The sequence below is a fragment of the Nicotiana sylvestris genome, chromosome 7, assembly GCF_000393655.2.
Source record: "Nicotiana sylvestris chromosome 7, ASM39365v2, whole genome shotgun sequence".
Classification (NCBI taxonomy): domain Eukaryota; kingdom Viridiplantae; phylum Streptophyta; class Magnoliopsida; order Solanales; family Solanaceae; genus Nicotiana; species Nicotiana sylvestris.
The window spans coordinates 69,199,878-69,205,877 of NC_091063.1; positions in this window are offsets into that span (position 1 = coordinate 69,199,878).

Sequence of the window (6,000 nt, forward strand, 5' to 3'; positions counted from 1 at the left end):
GCCCCTCGAATCGGCCTCCACTCGTATCGAATCTATCCAAAATCAGAATCACGACATCAAAATATGCTAAGGGGACGAAGTCCAAGCGAAAATAATCAATATACAACACAAATCCTGAAATTACCAAAACCCGACCCCCGGGCCCACATCTCAGAATTCGATAAAATTCACATCAATGGGTTCTTTATCTCCCCACGAGTTCATACATATCAAAAGTACCAAAATCCGACCACAATAGGTCCCTTAAATCCTCAAGTCTAGGTCTCCAATACCAAGTCCTAGTTTCCCTACTTTTAACCCTTAATTTCCATTAGTTATGGCTCTAATCCATGAAATAATACCACAAGAATGAGTTTTAGGTCCAAAATCCTTACCTCAATGAAGTTCCCTTGAAATCCCTCTTCAAAATCGTCCAAAAAGCTCCAAAGCCGACTTAGAAATGGTGAAATAGCTCAAAAATCGCGAAGGACACAATTTATACCTTCTGGACCAGGCATTTTTGCATCTACGGTCATATACCTGCTTCTGCGGTACCTCATTTGCGGCCAAAGAACTGCTTCTGTAGTTTTCACTTGTTCTTCCCCGATCCGCATCTGCGATGCACCAGCCGCACCTGCGATATCACAGGTGCAGTCCACTAACCGCTTCTGCGATTTCTGCCTCCTTAGCTCCATTCCACTTCTGCGGCTCCCTTCTACGCATCTGCGAGATCGCACCTGCGGTCCCCAATCCGCAGGTGCGAAAATACCAGAAGCAGCAAAAATCAGCAGCTCACCAAAATTCTAACCTTCTCCGTCAACCATCCGAAATCACCCTGAGGCCCCCGGTACCTCAACCAAAAGCACAAATATATCCCATAATCTTATTCAAACTTGTACCAATCTTCAAAACACCTCAAACAACATTGAATCAACCGAAACACATCGGATTCAAGTTTAAGTTTCAAAAAATTTCCGAATTACGCTTTTGATCAAACACCCAATCAAACCATGTTCGAATAACCTAAAATTTTGTACACATATCCTAAATGACACAACGAAACTACTCCAACTCTTGGAATTCCATTCCGACCCCTATATCAAAATCTCACCTATCAACCGGAAACCGCCAAAATACCAACTTCACCAATTCAAGCCTAAATCTACTCTGAACCTCCAAAACTCATTCTAATCACACTGTTAAGTCCCAAATAACCTCTCGAAGCTAATTGAACCATCGGAACTCACATCCGAGCCCTCTAACACATAAGTCAACATCCGGTTGACTTTTCCAACTTAAGTTTCCTCAAAAGAGACTAAGTGTCTCAAACCTTACCAAATCCTTTTCGAACCCGAGCCAAACAACCCGATCATATATAGAACCGATAGACAAAGTAATAAGAAGCAGAAATGGGGGAAACAGAGCAGTAACTCATAAGACGACTGGACGGATCGTCACAATTTTATTGCAATTTTATTTATTTCCTTGCCTTATTGCTTGTGATTGTTGTTTGGGTAAGGAAAAGTGTTAAAGCACGAAGGGTGATGTCGTGTATTGTTTTGGTAAGAGAGTGTTAAAGCACGAAGGGTGATGTCATGTATGATTTTGTGAGGAAGAGTGTAAAGCACTAAGGGTGATGTCGTGCCGCATGATGTACAATTCCGTGCCAAATATATTGATTCTATGGTAAGGACGAGAGTAAAGCACGAAGAGTGATGTCGTGCGGTTTATATTGTTTCTTATGGTAAGGACGAGAGTAAAAGCACAAAGGGTGATGTCGTGCACTTGTTTGATTTCTGATTCTTGCTGATAATTGAGATATGGTGTTCCTTGTATTTACCTATTATCTTTCTATTCTTAATTGATGTTTTCCCATAGTATGTTTCCCCCTCCCACGGTTAGATGTACATTACTGTTCTTCTTTTTTGCTATATATGATTTATCTTCACAAGCTTATTTGGTAGTCTGGTCCTAGCCTCGTCACTATTTTGCCGAGGTTAGGCTAGGCACTTACCAGCACATGAGTTGGTTGTGTTGATACTACACTCTGCACTGTGTGCAGATCCCAGAGCAGTAACTTTTGGACCTTAGCTTGGGTGGCTGCCTTCAGTCCATATGGAGATCCAAGGTAGTCCTGCAGGCGTCCCCAGGCCCTGGCGTCTCCCTCTATCCCTTCATCCTGTTTTATTTACGTATGTTGGAAATAGTGTATTATTTGTCTTTCAGACTTTGTTTGTAGTACTCCTAGACCGTCTGTGAAGTTGTGACACCAGTTCTGGGTAGTTGTTGTTTGAGAAGTTGTATTAAATGTATTCACATAGTTTTAATGTTTCTTCCGCTTATGTAAATTTCGTTGTCTATAAGCTTTTGTTTCATAATTGTTAAAGGATTTAAAATGGGAAAAAGGTAATTTGGTCAAACAGTCGGCTTGCCTAGCTTTCATTAGTAGGCGCTATCACAACTCCCGAGGGTTGAAAATCCGGGTTGTGACAATTATACAAAAAAAACTAATCGTCCATATCATCATCATCACCATCGTCACTGCCAGATGGACGAGCATCCTCATCACCAAGACTATCAAATTTCACCAGCATCTCAATACTATCAATATTGTTGTTGATTTCTTCTAGCTCCCTATCGTACTTGTCTATGAGCTCATCCAGTTTCGGCCCAAAAGCCTCTATAATGTCTTGTTTAATTTTGTCAACTATTTGCCTTATTACAGCATCCATTTTTCTGTGTTTTGTATATTATCTGCTAAAATATATGTGTTTGAGCGAATAAACTGACAAGGTATAGCATGCTTATATAGGTGAAAAAAATTCTAAATGGTATATGAAAAGACAAAGAGGAATTTTAAACGTTGTCTAACTAAAAGCGTGCATGAATATGATAGGAATGCAATTATTACACTAACACATACCCCCAACGCAATATAATTACTACTTTAATTGTGTTTGTTACATTTACTCCTGTATACTATACAATTAATGCTGAAATATGCTGAAGGTTATTTAATTCATTTGGTAAACTTTAGCCCAATGTGCTGAAGTTATTTAGTTCATTTCTAAAACTTCAGCACTTAATAAGCTGAAGTTTTTGTCCTGCATTCAATAGTTTTTGTCATAAAGCTTTTTTAAAAAACTTCAACCCAATGTGCTGAAGTTATTTAGTACATTTCTAAAAACTTTAGCACTTGATAAGCTGAAGTTTTTGTCCAGAATTCAACAGTTTTTGTCGTAAAGCTTTTTCAAAAAACTTCAGCCCAATGTACTGAAGTTATTTAATTCATTTCTAAAACTTCAGCACTTAATAAGCTGAAGTTTTTGTCCCTAGATTCATTAATCCTATCATACATCTTTTTTTCAAAAAACTTCAGTAGAAGATGTTTAAGTGAACTTCTTCATTTGTAAAAACTTCAAGACAAACAACCTAAAAGTTTTACTCCTGCACTATGTAATTTTCTCATGTTGCTGAAGTAAAATTTAGTTTATGCTCAAGTCTTGTCCTCCATTAATCACCTTCTTCATGAGTTTTTTTTCGAAAACTTCACTATAAACAAGCTGAAAATGTTCTAGTACATTTGCTCAACTTCAGCTTCAATGTGCTTAGATTTTTTATGAACTTCATAATTAATTCTTTTGTTCACTTTTCTAATACTTGCCACTAAACATGCTTCTGCAGAATGAGTTCGATTTGCGTTGTTATTACTTTCAATGGGAGGTGGACTCTTGATTTCAAATACTTGGATCATGATATAAAACTTGTTCTACTTAATAAGCAAATATCATTCAATACTTTCCTGAAGAAAATTAGTGAAGTTACAAATATTGATTCAAGCAGACATTCACTAAAAGTATGGTTTGATATCAAACTAAATACAAGCAAAGGAATGCTTGTACCTTCAGATGAAGAACTCAGTACCTGTATACATTTGCTTACAACTGATTCAGCCTACAAGAATTGCCATTTCATCATCGAAAAAAATACAACATTCAGAATCATCAACATTCAAACAATCTCTTGCATATGCAATAGATTCAGAACCTTTTGTTGATTATCAACATGAAGTAGGACAACCAATAATGGAAGTAGACAACGAGCAACAACCTTCTAACATTACAGCTGCTACAGAATATATAATACTACAACAATTACCCACTCCTCCAATAAATTCAAATCAGTTTGTCGATGACCAAGAAGAATAAGGACAGCTAATAATGCAAATAGACAACCAACATACAATCTAACAAAGTTTTTGTTACCTTCTGCAATGATAAGCAACAACGAAGATGAAGTAAACATGGAGCTTATACCGATAATATCAGTAGAATTGAAGAAATTGCTGAAACTTCTAGTGCTTCTCAGAAATCAAGAAAAAGAGTGAGGAAAAAGCTGAAAGAATCTCCACCATGTAAAATACTTAGGCACGATGCGTTGCCTGAGGAAGTAAGAGTCGGATCAATTTTGAGAACAAACAAAACATGACTAAATTTTTCTGCAGCTTGGAGATAAACCAAAAAGTTGAATGCACTGATGTTAGATCATGTTCAAAGAGATACGAGCTAAAATTCATCGTGGAGAAATATGGTTGGAATGTATGTGCTACCAGAATAAAAAATTCCACACTATTCAGGGTGATAAAATATCATAACAACCATGAATGCTCGGTTGATGCAAGAAAATCAAATCAGAAGCATCCTACATCAAATTTTATAAGTGAACAAATTATAGAACATGTTCGAGACAAAAAGATAGAGGTTACACCAGCCTTATGTAGAAAATGAAATGAAAAAGAAATTTGGAATTGACATTGGTTATCACAAGGCATGGCGCGCTATTCAAAAATTTGTTGCTTGCATAAGGAGAACACCGGAAGAGAACTACCAGATTCTTCCTTCATACCTACACATGACAGTGCGCAAAAACCCAGAAACGTACGCAAGCATAAAAAGAGATTAGCAAAATAGGTAAGCAAAACAATACTAACCATCAGCCTGAAGTTTCAAATGTTCCTATTTGAAAAACTTCACACCTTATGATTTCTTTTTTTATGTTTCACTATACAGATTTGCTTACATATTCTTTGCTCCTGTGGCATTAATAGCTGGTTGGTCCTATTGTAGACCCGTTATTGCAGTAGATGCAATGTTTTTAAAGTCAAAATATTATGGTGTTCTATTTTTTGTTGTATCAAAGGATGCAAACAATCAAATTTTTCCTCTATCTTTTGGTGTAGCAGATTCAGAACACAACGAGGCATACATTTGGTTCTTCGGGGAAATGAGAAAAGCAATTCAAGGCCAACGTGAACTGGTTTTCTTGTCAGATAGAAAACAATCGATCGCGAATGGGATTAGAAACATTTATCCTGAAGTTCACCATGGTATCTGCCTCTATCACTTTGAGAAAAATTTAAGCAAAGATATGCAAAAGCCACGGTAATAAATCTTTTTCAAAGTGCTGCAAGGTCATACAAACGTGAAGATTTTAATCAGTTAATGTCTAACTCAAAAGTGTTGATAAGAAAACATACAATTACATAATGGAAGAGCCTTCAGAGAGATGGGCTCGATCGTGGTTCCCACGGCGACGTTATGATATGCTAACAACAAACATGGTAGAATCAATGAATTTCGTTTTACTAAAAGGGAGAGAGATACCTATTTTAAGAATGTTAGATTTCATCCAAAAAAAGTTAGGAGAGTGGTTTTATGAATGGAGAAAAAGGCAAATAAAATTTTTCACAGAGTATCAATATGGGCAGAAGAAGAGATGACTAAGAAGATGGACTTGGCTTGCAAAATATTTGTGAGTATATTTATTAACTTCAACTTTTTATATCTGTTACAGTGATTTACTGCTTACATTTAAAAAACTTCATACTTTTTCTTTTTGAAGCAACAATACACTAATATATTTTATTTTAATTTTTTATTCCTTGTTAGGTGTTTCACCTTGATTCAATATTGTTTAGAATAAATAGTAAAAGAATCGAATTCATTGTGGACTTAAAGAAGA